Raw genomic sequence first — 19,712 nt, 5'->3', positions numbered from 1 at the left:
TACTAGAAGTGTACTAGATACTAGATGTGTACTAGTACTAGATGTGTACTAGGAGAATACACATCTGCTGTCCTGGTGGAATTACTAATAGCACCCTTATTACTCTCAAAACTGTTCATCCTGTGTGTAAGGATTGTCCTCACAGCCTATTTGTGGTGGTGGTGGTGGAGGAGGGGGAGGCAGGGAGGGTGTTGGAGGCAGTTTGGGGAGTGGAGAGGCCACATGTGTTGGGTTCATGCTCTCCCACAGAGAGAAGTAACAGAGTAGATGTACCCTTAGAAAAATATATGGGTCTTAAAAACATGGGCTGAATGAAAAAGAAACAGATTGAGGTTTATAACTATAGTTGCATACCATTAGGATTTATGCATATAAAACTATATGTTGTATAAGAACACAGAGTAGCAGAAGAGCTTGCATTAATCACATTGAAATTGTTGCCTTGGGATAGATGAGGAATAGCAGTGAAATAAAAGGGAAGAAAGAAAGAAAATGAGAAGGGTCGTCTTAGATCAAAGATGATAATGAACCTTTGAGAAGTATGAATAACTCAGGCCACAGTATCTGAAATCGAAAAGAGAGAGTCCCATCAAGGTACATAAAAGCAAAGAATTTTTTAAGCATTCAAAAAAAATTAAACTCTAACTTTCTTGAGAAATTGGTATTTATTTGCTTCTTTATTCTCTGAGGCTTTAAAAAGCATTATAAGTCTACTTAATAAGTATCTTAAATAGGGGCACCTGGGGAGCTCAGTCAGTTAAGCATCTGATTCTTGATCTCAGCTCAGGTCTTGATCTCAGGGTTGTGAGTTCAATCCCTATGTTGGCCTCCGTGCTGGGCATGGAGCCTACTTAGAAAAAAAGTATCTTAAATAAGACAAAAAACCCCATAAAAATCATTGAGTAAGGAAGGCAGAATAGAGAGTACATAGAACTAGGAAAGATAAGGCAAAGTCAGGTGTGAGGTTAATATCTAAAATTCATACCAAAAGGTCCTATAGATTTTCCAGAGATGGGTCTCAGCTTTGGTGCTAAACTTCCCAAAGGAGATGCCCTCACATACATGATCTACAATGTCTGTAATAACAGACACCACAAAACCATTCCAAGTACTAAGAAGCAACCCAATTGTTTCCCATTCTGAGATCAGAGAGAAATTTCTCCCTTGGGCTTTCATAAGGATGGCATTGTGTAAAGAAACAGTAACCTAGAAAACTCATCTTTACAGAAAGACTCATTCCAAAGCCATGTTGAATACCTAAATGCTAATTTACTCTAACAGGGTTTGGGTTTCTGGGATTGCTACAAAATAACTAGGTTTCAGTTCCAGGATACTTGAGGAAATGTTCCTGTGAATGCAGTAAACCTGTGTGGCCCACAGACATTTGGGCTCTTCCACTTGGTTATGAACCACAGGGCTGTAAATTTCTGGTCATTACGGCATCTGCTAATGAAAGAAAGAAAAAGAAAAGCGTTCTTCTTCCAGATTCCACGAGTGCCATTGCCTTTCTGCCCCTGAGGAGGGGGCAGGAGACAAAGAGAGAATGTTTTCCTTTATCTCTTCCTGAAGCAACTTTCGCAGCAATTAAATTTTTATTGACTAAAAACCAAACGTAGTAGTTACTATAGTGGCTACAGGAAGTAAATCTATTATGTGGAAACAGGTGCCACCATCAGACTGAAGCCAGGGAAAAGCAATGCATAATGGAGGGGTTTAGGGGCAGGCATCTGCAGAAATAATCCACTCTGAGAGATGACCTCCAAATGGACATTTAGGGTGTGTGGGAGGGGATAGGGGAGGGAAAGAGACAATCTGGTGTTTGGTACATTCTGGGCTTGGAGCAAGTATAGTTCATCAGATTCTTTGGAAGCCTGACTGAAATAACCCCTGAACACTATCCAATTGTAGTGGATTTTATCAAGTGACCTCTGCTGATTAATTCAGTTTTTAAGAGCCCACGAGAGGGAGGGATGGAAAGTTAATGCCAAAATAGCGGTAATTATTACCTTTCCTGTATCCTGTATGTGACTTGGCAACTCATCTTGTCAATAGCTAGAGACTATTAACCCCTCAAAGGTAGGCTGGCTTGTGACTTGTGCCCACAGAATGTGCTGGAAGCCATGATGTACCACTTTTAAGCCTAGATTATCAAGAGGCTTTAAATACTTCTCTCTCTTCTCTCTGTCTGTCTGAACATTGCACAGCCACCATGGAAACACACTCAGGCCAACTTGCTCAGTGATGAGAAACAAGGCCCATTTACTCTTACTGCTCTGGCTGATTGCTGGACTATACTAGCCATGTGTTAGATCAGCCAGCACAGTGTGGCCCAGCCACCAGGTGAGCACAAGTGCCTGAGCAGCTGAGCCTCTCCCAGATCAGCAGAATTGCCCTGCTACCCTAGATGCATGAGCAAAAACAAATGCTAATTGTCTGAAGTCTTTGAGTTTGGACATGGTGGTTATACAGCAAGAGCTAACAGATACAGGATGGTTCCCTGCAATAGTATTATAATTAACAGAAAAAAATTTTCCCACTACTATAAATAAAAGAATACAAATGAAAAATATTACAAATGAAAAACAATAACCACACCTTGGCATTTTGGTTTGTGTTTTAGGATCTTCTAAGCCAGTGAGCATGGAATCCCCTGAGATCCTGAGTAGCTGTGAATAAGTAGACAAAATTTAGTTTTAATTGGGTTCTACGGTGGTTTCTGTGGCCACTTCTGACCCCTGACATTTTCTTTTCTTTGAGTTTTGTCGTCAGTTTTATTGTGAGCAGTTTGGTTAGGCTTCACGTTTGCAGCAGGAAGGAGAGGCACAGTGAGTCCTGCCCCTCTTGCCTGTGAATCACCAGCATCTGTTACATGGTGGCCGTGTCTCATTATTGTTGCTGCTGCTGGGCTGGCAGATCTTTTGAGAGCCGGCATGGAGGGTTCTGGGATTCACTAAGGACTCCTGGGGAGGTGCCAGAGGAGGGTTACCATCTTGGGGAGGCCATTGTGAAAATGTGCCTGTCTGTGTCCTGCAAGAAATGAAAGAACCCCTTCCTTTCAGCACTGCTAAAGGAGGCAGTACCAGAATTCTTAGGATATCTGTACAAGAAAATTAGAATTCAGTTTATAAAATACCTAGGAACTTTGGGGATCTTTTTGGAAAGCTAAAAATTTTCTCACGCTCTTTCTCCTTTTCAGAAATTAAGGAGTTAGAGCAGTATGGTATAAGGATGTTTGAGCTGGGGCTGGAGTGCTTGGTTTTGAGGTGTACTTGGCTTGTGAATTGTATGCTTTGTGGCCCATTACTTAGTTTTCTGAGACTTCGCTTCTTTTCTATGAAGTGAGAATGATACTAAATTTGTCATGAAAATTAAGTTATTTACATGTGTGTAATTCCTAGCAAGCTTGGAGCATAAATGTAGGTGATAAATGCAGTTCCTTTATTTTTCCCCTCTGCTCACCTTTCTCGACTTTTAGTTTTTTGTTTGTTCCCTTGTTTTCTTGCTTGTGTATGGTTTGCTGTTTGTTTGTTTGTTTTTCTCTGTAGAATGAAGGATGCATTTTTGGAAAACAAGACATTTATACAAAAATCTTGAAACTGTATTTTTTACCTAGTAATCTCACTTATGTAAATGTGTACTGAAACAATGGCCCCAATTTTTAGAAGTACAAAGGTATAGTCATAAAGAGATCCTATTGTTGCTTCAAAAATATGTCCTTCCTGGTCACTTTCCTGTTTACCTTATTTTTTCAAAAGGCACTTTCCTCACCCTCTTTTTTTTTTTTTTAAATCATTTGTGCTATTTGCTACTTATTCTCATTATTGTTTCCATGCAGTCAGTAAATTCCTCTCCCTTCCCCAAATCGTTAAAAAATAGACCAGAATTAATTCCCCATGGGTTCAACATGAATCACTTCCTTCTAAAAAAGATTGTCAAATAGGCCTATTTCTTTAGTCTAGGCAGCCAGTTTCCAGGAGAAGCAAAACTCTGGATTAAAACCCATCTCACATGTTTATGCATCTACGGGGAGATATTTCATAATAATAAACGATGCCAGTTCTCCATAATATTTGGAATTAAATGGTCTAAGAGTACCCTAAGAAAACAGTCCAGAAAGCATTCAAAGTGAAGGTAAGGGCATTCATCTTGACTAGTCACTTGCTGCTTGCTCATCCCTATGTTGGGGTTTTCCAAGGAATTGCTTTTATAAAAACAAACAAACAACAAAAACCCCTGCCAGTAAACATTTTAATCCCCCATTTCCTGAAAAGGAAACTGAAGCTCCAGAATTTCAAATGTCTTGCCTACAGACCAAGAATTTGAACAAAGGGTTGCTTGGCTTTAAAATCCATGTTCTTGCCTCCAAGGCAGGGATTCTTACACTGGCTATACATTGGACTCATTTGGAAAGCTTAAGACCCAACACAATACTGAAAAAAGAACAAAATTGGAAGACTCATACTACCCAATTTCAAGACCTATGATAAGGCTTCAGTAATCAAGACTGTGTTCATTGGTGAAACAGCAGACGCACAGATCAGTGGGACAGAAGAGAGAGCCCAGAAATAGACCCAGGCAAATATAGTCAACTGATTTTTGACAAAGGGGCAAAAGCAGTGCCATGGAGAAAGCTTTTCAACAGATGGTGCCGGAACAATTGGAGCCCATACATAAAATAAAATTTAAAAAATAAACCTAGTTCCAGACCTTACGCTTTTACAAAAATTAGCTCAAAATGGATCATAGACCTGAATGTAATATACAAAACTTTTAAATTGTTAGACTAAAACATAGGAGAAAAGCTATGTGACCTTGAGTTTGATGATGAGTTTGTAAGTATATGATGCAAAGCATGATTTATTAAAGACAAATTGAGAAATCAGACATTGTTAAAATTAAAAACTTCTGTTGTCTAAAAAAAAAAACACTGTAAAGAGAACCAAAGGACAAGCCACAGACTGGGAGAAAATATTTTCAAACACATATCCAATAAAGGTCTTATATCCAAAATATAAAAACAACTCTTAAAACTTAATAAGAAAACAATCAAATTTTTGAATGGGCAAAAGATCTGAACAGATGCTTCACCAAAGAAGATATACAGATGGAAAATTGGCATGTAAAGAGATACTCAACATTATTTGTCATTAGGGAATTACAAATTAAAACAGTAGTGAAATAACACTATACATCTATTATAATGGCTAAAATTTAAAAACTGGCATCAGTTGCTGATAAGGATATGGAGCAACAAAGTAGTCTTATTCATTGCTGGTAGGAATGCAAAATAGTATAGACACTTTGGAAGATACTTTGGCACTTTCTTACAAAGATAGGTGTAGTCTTAATATATCATTCAGTGATTGAACTACTACATATTTACTGTTCTGAAAACCTAAGTTACTGTTTTGAAAATTTATATTCATATAAAAAGAAACCTGCATAGGAATGTTTATAGCAACTGTATTTATGATTTCCCAAACTAGAAGCAACCAAGAAGTCCTTCAATAGGTATATGGATAAACAAACTCTGGTATGCATCTATACAATGGCATAGTAATAAAATAATAAATGAACTGTCAAGCCACAAAAAGACACGAGTGGATCTTAAATGCAAGAGTTTAAGTGAAAGAACCCAGTATGAAAAGGCTACAGATTATATGATTCAAATTACATGACATTCTGGAAAAGGCAAAAGTATAGAAATGGTAGAAATATCAGGGGTTCCTGGGAGTTCAGGGGAAGGGGAAAGTGTTGATTAAGTGAAGCACAGAAAATTATTTAAGACAGTAGAACTATTCTGTATGATAACTCTAATGGTAGATATATGATATGCATTTGTCAAAACCTATAGAACTTGATAGGACAAAGAGCAAACTTTATGCAGATTTTAAAAAGTTATTTAGTAGGTCGGGATCCCAGGATGAAATGCAGAATTGTGACAAAACAATGTAACTGTATTGTGAATGTACTGAACAGCCTCACTGAAGGTGTGGAGGAGAAAAGGTACTGACCCAAGTAACCTTGGAAATGAGTATAGTCTGTAAGACTAGAGGCAGAAGGAACTGTCCATAAGTGCTGTGCTGTAGTTGATAAACTTGTTTCCCATGTGGGTACAGGTTAACAATTCTAATACCACTATACAGGCATACTGGAATTCAGCAGTAAATGGTTAGACAATGGTGGGAGCCAGGTTTCTCACTGTTTGAGTGGGAGGTTACAGAAAAGCAAGAGACTGGAAACATCCACGTGATAATTGGATTAGAGTTGGAGACATCAATATGGACTCATATTAGCTTAATATGCATACAAATAGTTACAAACAGAAGTACTTACAGATATGTGTATAGCGTGGGTTAGTATAGACACACGTAATTTCCTTGTCCTGTTGACAGAGCCTAGAAGCAATGTCACCCCTGTAGCAATGAGCACACCTAACACCCAGATCTTGGTTTCTAATATCATTCTCCAACCAGAGGAACCAGAACTTGGATAAATGACTGATTCTATCACTAGGAAATATGTAAGATGAGCATGGAGCATCTTACGGTGCCCAGAAGTAACAAAGTGCTCAGAAAAACACCACCACTACCACAAAGGGACACAGGGCCAACTGAAATAACTCCTAGTGGCCAAAGCTGGAACACTGGAATAGCAAAATAAAAATAAATTAGTATTAGATTGAAACCCAAAGTAGAAAATAAATGAATCTATATGATATAAATAAGTGGAGGAAAATAGACAAATTTCCTGCATCAAAGAATTCTAAAAATTTCATGTAGTTCCTAAGCCTCAAGGAAGTGGAATATAACCCTGCATTCCTTAAGTGTGGGTTGCACCTAATGACTTCCTTCAGAAGAGTACACTAAGAAAAAAGGGAGGAAAGACTAACTTTGTCCTGGAGAAACCTGACAAACACTGTCTCAGCCAAATGATTAGGGTCAATCAACATCACTAGTGACAAATGTGTTATGTTGACATATGTGCCCTTGATCTGATGTGAGTGATGAGAATGGCTTCCTCTTGTGGTTTTCTTCCCAAAAGCACATAACCCCAGTCTGATTATGAGAAAAACATCAGACCAATCCCAATTGAGGGACACTCTACAAAATATCTGGCCAGTACTCCTCAAAACTATTAAGATCATCAAAAACAAGGAAAGTCTATGAAACTCTTGCAGCTCAGAAGAGCCTCAGAAGACATGACGACCAGGTATCCTAGATGGGATCCTGGATACAGAAAGCAAATTAGGGGAAAATTGAGGAAATATGAAAAAAGTATGGATTTTAGTTAATAATAATGTAGCAATATTAGCTTCTTAGGGGCACCTGGGTGGCTCAGTTGGTTTTGGCATCTGACTCTTGACTTTGGCTCAGGCTATGATCTCTGGGTCGTGGGATCGAGCCCTGGATTTGGCTCTGTGCTCAGCGGGGAGTCTGCTTGAGATTCTCTCTTCCTCTGCCCCTTATCCCACTCATGTGCGTGATCTCTCTCTCTCTCTTTCCCTCGTTCTCAAATAAATAAATCTTTGAAAAATATTAGCTCAGTAATTGTAACAAATGTACCATACTCCTATAAAGTGTTAATAATAGGAGGAAATGGGTGTGGGGTATATGGGAAATATCTGTAGTCTCTTTGCAGTTTTTTCCATAAACCCCAAGCTCCTCTAAAATCAAACATTTATTTAAAAGAATTTGTAGTGCCTGGTACTACCCTGAGATTCTGATTTCCTCTGGGTTGTGGCCCAACCCTTGAGACCTTAGAGAGCTGCCCAGGTGATGCCAGTGTGTGTCCTGCAAAATACTGAAAGGAAAGGATGGGTTTTTCCCTTCTCCTTTCTTGTCTAATTATAATAAATGCTCTGACCTTGTCCTTGATTAAATAGCGTGACTTAGAGATTTTGGTGATTCGACTACAGCAGTTCTTTAAATGTACAGCCAATGCTATGGAATTTGGAAAGTGATATTTTTCATTAGATAAAAACTCTTCTCCAAGAGGCTTTAAGTACCATAAACAGTTGAGGAAAGGAGTGAAGGACTGACTCTACAAGGCATATCTCTGTTTAAATCTGTGCACAGTGGGAATGCCTTTAATTTCCTTCTGCTATGCTGGGCCATGTGTACATGGAGGTAAATCATCCCTGAGGTTTTGGGTGCAATGGGTTTAGCTTTAATTAGGTAGTAGGCTCATTCTCCAGGGTCTGGTTGTGATCCATGAAGTAAGAGCATCATGTGCTGGGGAGTGCTGATTAAAAGGCTCAGGAACTGGGAACTGAAGGAGCCTTCTGTTTTTCTCTTGAAGGAGACCTGGCAACAGGGGTTCCTGAGGGTCTCATCTGGTGCTAGAGATGATCGGCTCCGCCAGTCAGGGAGGAAGGAGTCTTCTTGAGCACCGTACCCAGACAAACCTCTGTGAAGAGACGGATCCCGAGATGCATCCTGTTCTCACGCACAGTGATGGTGCCTATTGGAAATGGTGAGACTATATTTTCTAGACTCGCTGTGTTTGCTGAAAACCTGAAGAGGCCAGGAAATTGCTTCATGTGCATCAAGGTATGAGAAAGATTTATTCCCCCCATCATTTTCTTCCTCAGAAATAGTCAGAAATTTCTGCTTTTTTTTTTTAAACCTGTAAAACTATTAAGCAACCAGAAAATATTTATTGTTTTTACACTATGCTAGGCACTGAGGGGGGCATTTGTAAAGTTAAAAAATAATAGTTGCCTTTTATTCTTTAATGCTTGAGTGTGTATCGAGTAACAGACATCTGGGTACTAGAGAGAGGAAAGGTTACCACCCTGCCATCCAGGCAGGGTACAGTGGCACTGTTCAGACGACAGTCGGCATTCCGTCTTCAGGTCCCAGCATCATAACTATGACAGTCCGGGACAGAGGGCATGTCCAGTTAAATCAGGCTGCTCCACAGATGACCTGAGCCTTCTCCTTTTTATTAAGAGCAGCCAAGTTTCTATAATCAGCCCCAGATATGCAGAAGTCTTCTCAAATACAGCTGATCTTTGAACAGCACGGGTTTGAACTGCATAGGTTCACTTATACGTGGGCTTTTTGATAAATACAGTACAGTACTGTGAATATATTTTCTCTTCCTTATGATTTTCTTAAGAGCATGCTCTTTTCTCTAGCTTTATTGTAAGAATGCAGTATATAAGATATATAACATATAAACTATGTGTTATTTGACTTTCTGTTATCATTAAGGCTTCTGTTTACTAGTAAAATTTTGGGAAAGTCAAAATTTGTTCAAGGATTTTTGGCGGTGTGGAAGGTCAGCACTCCCAACTTCTGAGTTGATCAAGGGTCAACTGTAATATTACTGACACTCTTAAAATATAAACACAGTGACAGTCTTAGTGACACTCTTAGTGTTACACATAGCATTTGCTCCTAAGTTGAAGCTACTATGAAACTTTTGTATTGTCTTATCATGTGTATTAAGTACTAGTTTAAATTTTACAAGTGGCCTTGCAACCATGCCACTATAATATAGCCACTAGCCACATGTGGCTACTTATACTTAAATTAGTTGAGATTAAAAAAATTTAAAATACATTCTTCCACCACACCAGTCACATGGGAGGTGTTCACTAGCCACACGTGCCTACTGGCTGTTGAACTGGACAGTGTGGACAAAGAACATTCCTACCATCACGCAAAGTTCCATTGGACAACACTGCCTTATAAGCCATTTCTAAGGATGCTTGTCAGCATGCACAGTTATTGCTAAATCAGGGTTGTTTTCTAGCAGCTGAGGCACCAGGGCAAACACTGCATTATCTCATTATCCTTGTCTGTTAGAAAGACAGACCTGTTTGGCTGGGAGCGACCATCTTTTGTCAGACATGCGATTTTGTGAAGGGTTTATGTAACGGATGTTGGGTAATAGATGATTGAAACTGATTTTCCAGAAGTTGTAACGATGTAAAATTCAAGTAGATAACCTCTATAAGGCATTTCTGATCTAAGTCAAGTGTGTATTATTAAATATTAATTCCATTAAGGTATGTCGGCAGGGAATTCAGATATGTGACCCAAATATATTTCTTTCTAGTAACTGAGTATAATAGAGATCTAGTGCTCAGTGGATCTTAACCAGGGATAAGTCGGGATGAAGGGAGGAGGGAGGATCAGAAAGACCTGGGAGTTCTTGCGAAATGCATAGGTTGCCCCTGCGTAGGGTTTGTCAGAATGGTGGGGCCGGTGGGTGGGTAGGGAAGGTCTTGCAAGTGTCTATTTTGAAAATATTTCCCGTGGAATTCCCCTGTACCCAATCCAGGTGAGTATTGTTTAAAGATATTAAAGGAAAATGATTAATGTGTTTCTTTTCCATTGTATGATGGGGCGGGTAACTTTCAAAAGACACCTGGGCTCCATCTCTAGATATAAGTCAGTGCTCTTTGGGTGGACTCAGTTCTCACTGTCCCTCTTTCAAAAGACCCACTAGTTGTTTCCAGCGACCCCCTCCCCCTAGGTCACTTAGAATGATCAACTGGGTTTAGAACAAGTGCCTTAGGCATTTCCTTCCAGTATCCGTGTCTTGTTTCTAGCAAACCTGGGCAAGCTGTGTATCACAATCCCTTCTTGGATGCATTTTCTTATCAGTGCCTGAAGTGATGATACTATGTGCTGCTGATCAAAGAGGTGTCACATGCCCTGGGGACACGGTGGCCAGAGAGGACACAGGTAAGGAAATTCAGGAGCCCCGTTTGTATTTTTTGCTCAGGTTGAAGGGTATACTTCCACAGGAAGGTGGGCCATGGGTGTCTGAGCAGAGCTAAAAATATTCTCTAAGAGGACCTCATCAAGCCCTCAAACAACTGTTTAGGTGGAGAATTCAGTTTGGTCCTAGAGTTTGGCTTGTTTTTGTTAAGTGTAGAAGGGTAACTAACTAGCCCAACCATCAGGTTGAGAGCTAGCTTGGCTGATGGATAGAAAACTTCAACACCCTTATCCCAACCCTCATTTAAACTGGAATTTCACACCACGTTTTCAAGGCATATTGGGCCTGAATGGACCTGTGCGTGTTTTTCACTTTTGTTTTTTCTGTTAATGCATTTAAAAATAGCTCTACTCCATTCCACCATCTCCTTGGTTTCAGATTTTCTTTTGGCAGAAATCCAGTTTTCCCCGTGATACGTAGTAAAATGCTGATCACTTGGGATTTTAAAAGCATAAGGGGGGACTCATATCACTGGGAAACTATCCAGAATATAAAGTCCTTTCGGTGGCATGTTGCACAACATATGACATAAGCAAAAAATGTTCGAGCAACCCCAGCCCAACCCTAGCTTCCCGCGTCTCTTTAGGGCAGCAGGATATGTTGGTTGTGAAGGTAAGAAGGTACGAAAACAAGGAGACTGGAACAGACTATAAATCAGTAGGTTTGGAATATTTCTCCATTGAGTCTCCCGGGACTTGGGATGTCAGGGGTGTGAAATGTCCTAAGATTCTGGAGACCTGTCTGGGTTTGCCTTTCCTAGAATACCCAAAAAAGGGGAAGGAGAATCTTAAAGCCATGTATAGTTTTGGCTTAAAAAATTCAGTAAGTAATCCCAAGGGACGGAAGGGAGGAAGAGGGAGGGAGGGAGGCAGGGACTCTAGAGTGGCTTGCTGAGACTGCATCATTCATTAGCAAATATAACTGTCTGTTATGCACCAGACACTGGTAGGATGTGGCTACATGGCATGATAAAACATACATTTGGTCTTTGTCCCCATTCCTGGCATAGAGCTCCTAAAATCCTTGGAATTTTCAGAGTGTTAGGAATATCTTTTGTATACTAATGTGGTGACTGAATACACATCCTGAGATAGCTTCAGGATAGGGTTGTTTACAAGGAACCAACCATGTGAGAGGATTAGAACTATTAGCCCAGGCTCCAACCAACAGGAAGAAGAGAGGGGCTGGAGATTTAATTCAATCACCAGTGGCCAGTGATTTAGTAAATGATTTAGTAATGAAGCTTCCATAAATTCTCTGAAACAATGAGGCTAATGGAGTTTTCAGGTTGGTCAAGATGTTGATGTGCTGAGAGGGTGACACACTCAGAGGGTTAGAAATTCTGGATACCCAACCCCCCATCCCTCCATACGTTGCCCTATGAACCCCTTCCATTTGGCTGTTGCTGAGTTGTATCCTTTATAATAAGACTGTAATAGAGAGTAGAGTGTTTTCACGAGTTGTTCCAGCAAGTTATTGAACCTGAGTGGGAGTCATGGGAACCTCCAAATCTGTGGTCAGTTGGACAGATGTTCAGGTTTCCTGCGGACCCCATTTGTGGCTGGTGTCTAAAGTGGGGGCAATCTTGTGGAACTGAGCCCTTAATTTGTGGGGTCTGTGCTAACATTTGAGTAGTGTCAGCACTGAATTGAATTATTGGATACCTGGTTAGTGTCAGAGCATTGGAAAATTGATTGGTATTGGAAGGATGTAGCTGGGGATAAAATGGTGAACAAGAGCAGACATGTTTCTGTTCTTATAAAACTTACAAATACCTTAATGCGTCTGTTGGGTTATTTAGCACTATGCTAAATATCATCCATCTCCAGGTCCACTCACCCTAGTCTTTAGAGATTGACCCTTATGGACCACATCCGTGGGCACCCTGCCCTTTATCTCCAGTTGGATTTGACCAAATGGGGAGCCCTGGTGGGAAATTGAAGGGAGGGGGTGAGTGAGGTCAGTCAAGATACTTACTCTCCTCACTTCCTCCTTGGGAAGATGCCTTGGGCTGTGTCCCGAGACAGAATCCCACTACTCCTTTCAAGACAGTCTTCTCTACATGGCTTTCTCCTCCTTCCAGGTTCTGTTAACCACTGCTCCTCTTTGTCTCCTTGTGCCTAGGGGTTGGGAACAGTGCTTCAGCTCTTAATCCTGGATTATTGCCCCACAATTCCTTGGTTGTTGTTGTTTTTTTTTTTTGTTTTTTGTTTTTTAACACTCTGGGGACCCCTTTATAAAAAGTTCCAGAGTGAATAAACCTTAGTTGAATGATTCTGATTTGGGCGAGCCATCTTAATGGGACCCTAACTAATATAAGCACCATTCATTTAAATGCCAAATCTGTTGCCAGATATGTTGGTTTTTGTTTTAATATCGTGGATGCTAAACCAGCCATTTAGCTGCTGTTTAAGAAGGTCGCCCTCATTAGCAATGATAAAATCACTTCATAGAATGCTTATCTTGGTATATCCTTTGGCAAGAGAGTATACATTCAGTGAGGGAAAGAGAAGGGGAACTAGGCTATCGGTTCTGTTTGATAGCATTTGGAATTGCAATTTCGGTTGCCAAAATGCTCTTCTTACCCATTATGGTTCTGGCATTAACACTATATTCCAGGCTTTGAAGACAGAGTAATTGCCCAGGATTTATACCAACATGATACATTCTGATGAGAGGCTGATAAATGTTGTAGAAAGTGATTGTTATTAACTGCTTTATTGGTGAAGTAAAACAGGATAGTAGCACTCAGTAGCTCAATAATTGTGCCTAGAACATGTTTCCTTCCATGACAAGCATTATGTTTGTTACTGATCTTTTCATGTGAGCCCATCCCAACACCTCCCTTAGAATCTCTCACAAGCTGGTTTTTCCAAATGATGAATGTCTTGGAAAAAGATACCCATTTATAAGTTTGCCTTTCATAGGAGTTACTTTGAGCCTCCTTTATTCCTTATTTTGCTTTCCAAAGCCATTACTGAAATAAAAATTGGGATGGCCAGACCAGATTATCAGAGATGGTTTCAGCCTGTATATAATAATCCATTGATCTGTAAATAAGAGGGAAATCTTTTCTCCCAAGATGGTATATGATTACATTTCAGGAGAATTGGTGAGAGGTACCTTCATCCTTGATCATTAACCTTTAGAGATAAAAAGCAATTTCAAAGGTCCTTTGCCCCCTAATGCTCTAGATGAGGAACCTGAGACCCAGAGATACTAGACAGGAGAACACAGCTTGTATTAGTGTATTGGGGCTGCCTTAACAAAGGACCACAAATCGAGTGGCATAAACGACAGAAATTTATTGTCTCTGAGTTCTGGAGGCTAGAAGTCCAAAATCAAGGTGTTGGCAGGATTGGTTTCTTCTGAGGGCTCGGGGTGGGGTGGGGGGGGGGGGACGAATCTGTTCCCAGTGTCTCTCCTTCTCTTGTCAATGGCTGTCTTCACCCCATGTTCCTTCACATCATCTTCCCACTAGGTGTGTCTGTGTCCAAGTGTTCCCTTCTTACAAGTACACCGTCATATTGGATTAGGACCCACCCGAATGACCTCCATGATGATTACCTCCATAAAGACCCTATTTCCAAATGAAGTCACATTCTAAGGTACCAGTGTCTAGCACTCCAACATGTGAATTTGGGGGTAATACAATACAGCCCATTACAAGAGCTGCCCAAATACTGACTAGAACCTTGGTCCTCTAATGCCCTTGTTCATTTTTTCCTCTCTTGCACCATGTGCCTTTTATTATTTGTATTCTAATTGCTGCAGAGAAGACATGTTCTTTTTCACGGACAGTAGGGTACAGGGGTGTGGTCAGAACCTCCAAATTTTTTCAGACATTTCAAATGATTCAATTTAGGAGAATATCAGGTCTCACTTATCAAGTAAGTTCAGAGGAGTAAGGATTCTTAATAACTTGGCCTAAAAATAAAATCGTCTTGGAGGTAAGCAATGAATTTTTTATTATTATGTGGCAGATAATATTAAACCTTTTGAGCGAGAGATGAAGTTCTCCTAGACTTGTCCCATAAACTGCAGCTGATATTGTCACACTGTGATGACAAATGTGTTTGTCCAGTTATTTTCCTCTTTGATGTGGATCTCTCTGTCCCTGGAGCAAAGGCTTCCATGGAAGCAAGCCTTCCTTCTAGATGTCCTGTGATGAGGCTTTGGCAGAACCACTGCCAATCCTGCATTTAATTCTCCTAAAATCATTTTGTCAGTGTAGAGATGCTTAAAGCATCTAAAGGTTATGAGGCAGCCACATTGGTGCCAGATATCTGAGAGAAATGTTTGCACATTTGTAGGAAGATATTTTTGTTATGTTTGCCAAGTGGTCTTTTAAAGAAGGCAGATCGAAATAAGACAAATTAGAAAAAAAAAACTTTAAAGTTTTTAGTTCATGTACCATGTCACCAAGGTCAATGTGGCTTGCTCACCCTTGCATTAATGAAAATTGCTTTCATTAAAGGTTGGAACAGAAGAAAAATAACAGGGTGTTGGACTCTTCGGTAATGATCACATGCTCCCTGTTCTGATGTGGCCCCACCATGCTCAGTTTGAAGGTGGGAAATCTGATGATCAGAAAAAAACATCAAAACATCATCAGCTCAAGTGTAGTCCCTCCTAGACCAAGGTGCCTCTCACCCAGGGCAGCAACTGGGATGTAGAACTCTGACACAATGGACTAAGGGGCCATCCTAACTACCCAGTACATTGACTAGTGATATACTTAGGTCTGGACAAGGCCAACTTAACTAAGTCACAGAATATGCCTCTTGGCACTTAAAAGATGTAGTAGTGGCTAGGATTTGCCCCCTGTATCCTTCTGCTTCTTAGCATTTCCTGAAGCATCACCAGCCCTTCAATATATGCCAAGGAAAAAACTTTCAGTGGTGAAACAAATTTGGAAGATGCCACATACTCCGTCTCTCCTTAGCTACTCATAATGCATATTAGAATATTGAAGGCTTGCGCCATATCTTGCAATATCTTTCTTTAATCGGGTGCTTGCCAAGTTATCTGATCATGGAAGCATTTATTTATGTAAAACCTGTAAGTGGCATGCAACACATTTTGAGAAATGCTGTCAAAATCTGCATAAGTTGGGCGCGCCTGGGTGGCTCAGTTGGTTAAGTGACTGCCTTCGGCTCAGGTCATGATCCTGGAGTCCCGGGATCGAGTCCCGCGTCGGGCTCCCTGCTCAGCAGGCAGTCTGCTTCTCCCTCTGACCCTCTTCCCTCTCGTGCTCTCTGTCTCTCATTCACTCTCTCTCTCAAATAAATAAATAAAATCTTTAAAAAAAAATCTGCATAAGTTGAAGAGAGATATTGAAGAACAATGTATATACTGAAAAAGAATTTAGATCAAGTTCATAGATGGTCGAGCAAGAGCTCTGCAGAGATATCCCTATAGACACTTGTGTGACAGTCCTTAGAATCACCCACAAAAGATACCTTGTGGCTCTTGGCAGGGATGGAACAGTACACTGGGCTAGCCAGGCTTTTCGCTCATTAGGTTCTTTCTTAATTGTGAGGGTGTAGATGACTGTGTGTGTGTGTGTGTGTGTGTGTGTGTGTGTGTGTGTCTGTCTGTCCTGGATAATCAGATGGCTTAAAAAAGAAAAAAATTATTGAGAAGAGTCAGAATGCAGGAAGGGTTTTTGGCCTTTATCACGGATTTGTGATGTGACCTCTCTCAGTTCCATTCCTCCACTGGTCAGGGTGGGTATTACTGCATAGCCCTGCATCCCTCTGTCATCAGGCAGGCCCTTAGGACCCAGCAGGCCTCCCTGGACACTTGGGACCTCAGCAAATGCTGTCTGAAGGTGAAGGGGGGCGAGGAGGAGGTTGTCAGGCTGATGACATAATGTCTAAGTGTTTGTCACCTCGGGAGAAGCAGAGTGTTGGGTACAAAGGGCCGTGTCACTGCTGAGGGAGATGTGAATGGACTGTCAGACTCCCGACAGCAGCCTGACTAGCTTGTGCAGGATGCTGGTAGTTACATGTTCCTATAACAAAGACCCTTTGGTTTTATAACAGAAACTGTCTTGAGCAAGCTTAAGAAAAAAAGGTAGTTTGGGTAGATATTTGAGCATGCAGTGGAATTTAAACCATGTGAACAGCCAAATCTTAAGAAAGTTCAGATGACAGCTCAAGGGATGTGTCTGTAACTTCAGTCTCTGTGAGTCTTAGCTCTCGTTTGGGGTAAATGTCCACTCTCGTCCATTTAGATAGGACACCTCTGTTTGTTCAGGAGAGAGTGGCAATACCTTGATCTCAAGGAAAGCTGGTCCTCTCTTCAGCCCCAGGGGATGAATCATGACAGTCTCAAATAGTCAGTTATTTAATTTCCTGTTGTCAGTAACTAGCCTAGGGGTGGCCATGTGACCCCGGACAAAGGTAGGAGCTATAAATAGGAGGAGGGTGGATATGGATGCTGGGAAAGCTTTTGTCTTCTCAATAAAAAGGAATGACAGAATCATGAGGCATGGCTCTTTCTTCCTTTGCTTTGCCCCTTCTCCGGCATTCAGACATGATGCCCGGTGACGCAGCAGCCATGTTGGGACCTTGACGTGACCAGCACCAGAAGAAAGTTGTGTGCTAGGAACAGAGGGTGCAAAGGAGAAAGAGCAAGGTCCTTCTGTGGTTGAGCCTGGACCGAACACCTCCTGATTTGTAAATATTTGAGAAGAATGATACCCTGGTTCTTGAAATCACAGTGCACTATGTATAATATATTGCAACCAAAATCATTTCTAGGTGAAAAGTTATATGGTATAAACACAGATGTCAGGAGCCAGCCCCGACGATCAGAGTGGAAGTCTCAGATCTTTAATGGGGTGGTATTCAAAAGTGTCTATGAAGGCCACCTGGGTGCCTTGAGAGCTCACCAAACCCGCTCTGTGCCAGTCCACACCTGTCCTGGATAGAATTAATCAACTGGTTAAATAACTAATTGTACTAATTTTATTGATCCCTTGTTCTCTGCTAGATATTTTTTTCCGGGGCTGGGGATAGACTGGAGAAGACAGAGAAAATGCTCTCAATTCCCTCCAGGGAGAGTGGACACTAAACAATAATAAATGAAGTGAGTAATCTGAGATAATGAGAAGGTCTGTATGCGACAGGAAAGGAGTATTGCGATGGGGAGTTGTGGGAGGTGTGCATGTGGCCTGTGACGGTGATAGCTGACGTGAGCGTTGAGTGACAGAAGGGAGCCAGCTGTGGCAGACAAGGCCCAGGCTTCTGGGGAGGGCTGGTGGCACAGAGCCCTGGGCAGGCAGGAGCATAGCTGGCTAGAGACGCAGGATGAATCATTAATGGGCGTCCCCCGCGAGAGGATGTGGGAGGCTGGTCATGCTCATCTCGTTGTAACCGTTCCGGCCACTTGGCTCATGGGCTCGTGATGTATCTTGAGGATGCTGACAGGGCTTCCTGTCACTCAGGTGACTTTTCCTATCTTCTGCTTCAGGCTGTGAGAACCCAGGAATGGGACGGCTCGGGCAGATCTGCGCATAATAGACGGTGGTCAGGGTGACGGACCCCCTTTCCCTTCGAGAATGGACCCATCATGTTCAGCTACAGCACTGAGACTCCCCAGGGATCTGGCTTCCTTTGGAATGGCGTCAGGTCCATTCTGGAAGGGCTGACAGAGCGTTCAGCAGGCTCACAGCTGCTTCGGCACCACGCCCCTGTCACCTGCTCGAGTTGTAGTCCCCACACTTGACCCGTTTCCCTGTGGCAAGGCCAACGCAGAGAGGCAGGAAGCCTGGCGGTACCCCTGGCTATGACTCCCAGCCCGTCATGACTGGTCATCTCTGACATCATTTTCAAGTGATACTTATCAGTGAAGTGGTCACATGAGGTCACAAGGCTAGAAACGCCCTCAGAAGTCCTCCTGCCCTGCATTCCCTTATGTATCTGGCATTACCCAGAACAAAAATGTGGGATGCCCCCACCCCGACTTCAAGCATGTAGCTGCTGAAGCAGGTGTTCACCTAGTTCCAGTAGAGAATCCAGTTCTCTTTTCCCTAACACTTGAAGTTGGGGGGCAGTTAGAACCACTGTAATTATATCCCTGGGCTGTTAGATTGCCTCTGGGGTCCTGTGTCATGAATGGGACCCCAGAAATGTGATGAGTGTTCACCTTAGGAGGGCAGGCTGGCCTGGAAATACCCAAACTACCATTTCAAAACCCTAGTTTGCTTCTCCTGGATCTGGAACCAAACCAACCACAAAATATCAAAATTGGAAGACACTCCAGTGATTAATACCCCTCTTCTTATAGACGGGGGAAAGGGGGGGAAGTGCGCTGACCAAGGTTAGTATTCACAATACAGAGAAAGTCTCTTTGGGATCCACATGGGTCTCTCTCAGATGTTTACAGCATTTTGTTGTAACGTGTGCCGCCTTGACTTATGGAGCAAGGAAAAAAAAAAACACGTATCACCGATGTGTATAAAGTTCTTTGTTCCTCTGTCTGGTTTGAATCACCATCCTATGTAATGGGCATTCATTTTTCTCATTTAACAGACAAGGAAAGTGAAGGAAATGAATCCATTTAGTAAGTGGCAAAACCAGACTCAAGCTTAGGCCTTCCCATTTTTATTTGATAGCATTCCCAAGTCCATCTCCACTTTTGTCCTCTGGGGTTTGGGGGCAAAGCAGAAATTAGCCGTAACTTAGGCAGAGCGGGGTCCGCAGCAGGTGTCCTCGGGTGCTAGAACCTCTAAGGAGAGGATTCTGATTTTTAGCGAACCGCTCTCACCTCTTAGAGCCCCTGTATCTGAGGCAGGGTACCCACGGATCCTAACATAACTCGATGCTGTCAGCTTCTTACTTTAAATGCCACCTCTGGGACGCAACGGCACATAAAAGCCCAGGCTGTTAGTACCCCCTGGCTCTGTCCAAACCCTGGTTCCAGCACTCACTCTGGGTGACCTGAGACATCTATCACTTAACCTTGCG

The 19,712-nt window shown here is 41.8% G+C and overlaps 1 long non-coding RNA gene across 1 annotated transcript in view; it reads left to right on the top strand.

Moving 5' to 3' along the window:
* LOC141370198 (uncharacterized) overlaps window positions 1–19,255 on the top strand; it is a 20,599-nt gene extending 1,344 nt beyond the window's left edge. The window contains exons 2-5 of the long non-coding RNA XR_012374043.1: window positions 8,302–8,552; window positions 10,620–10,700; window positions 17,737–17,832; window positions 18,217–19,255. This is a non-coding gene — a long non-coding RNA (uncharacterized lncRNA). The remainder of the gene's footprint in view (window positions 1–8,301; window positions 8,553–10,619; window positions 10,701–17,736; window positions 17,833–18,216) is intronic.
* Window positions 19,256–19,712: the final 457 nt, after the last annotated feature.

The sequence above is a fragment of the Callorhinus ursinus genome, unplaced genomic scaffold (assembly GCF_003265705.2).
Source record: "Callorhinus ursinus isolate GAN/ISIS: 27379988/994484 unplaced genomic scaffold, GSC_fseal_2.0 scaffold28, whole genome shotgun sequence".
Classification (NCBI taxonomy): domain Eukaryota; kingdom Metazoa; phylum Chordata; class Mammalia; order Carnivora; family Otariidae; genus Callorhinus; species Callorhinus ursinus.
This window is presented reverse-complemented; position numbering and strand designations above follow the sequence as displayed.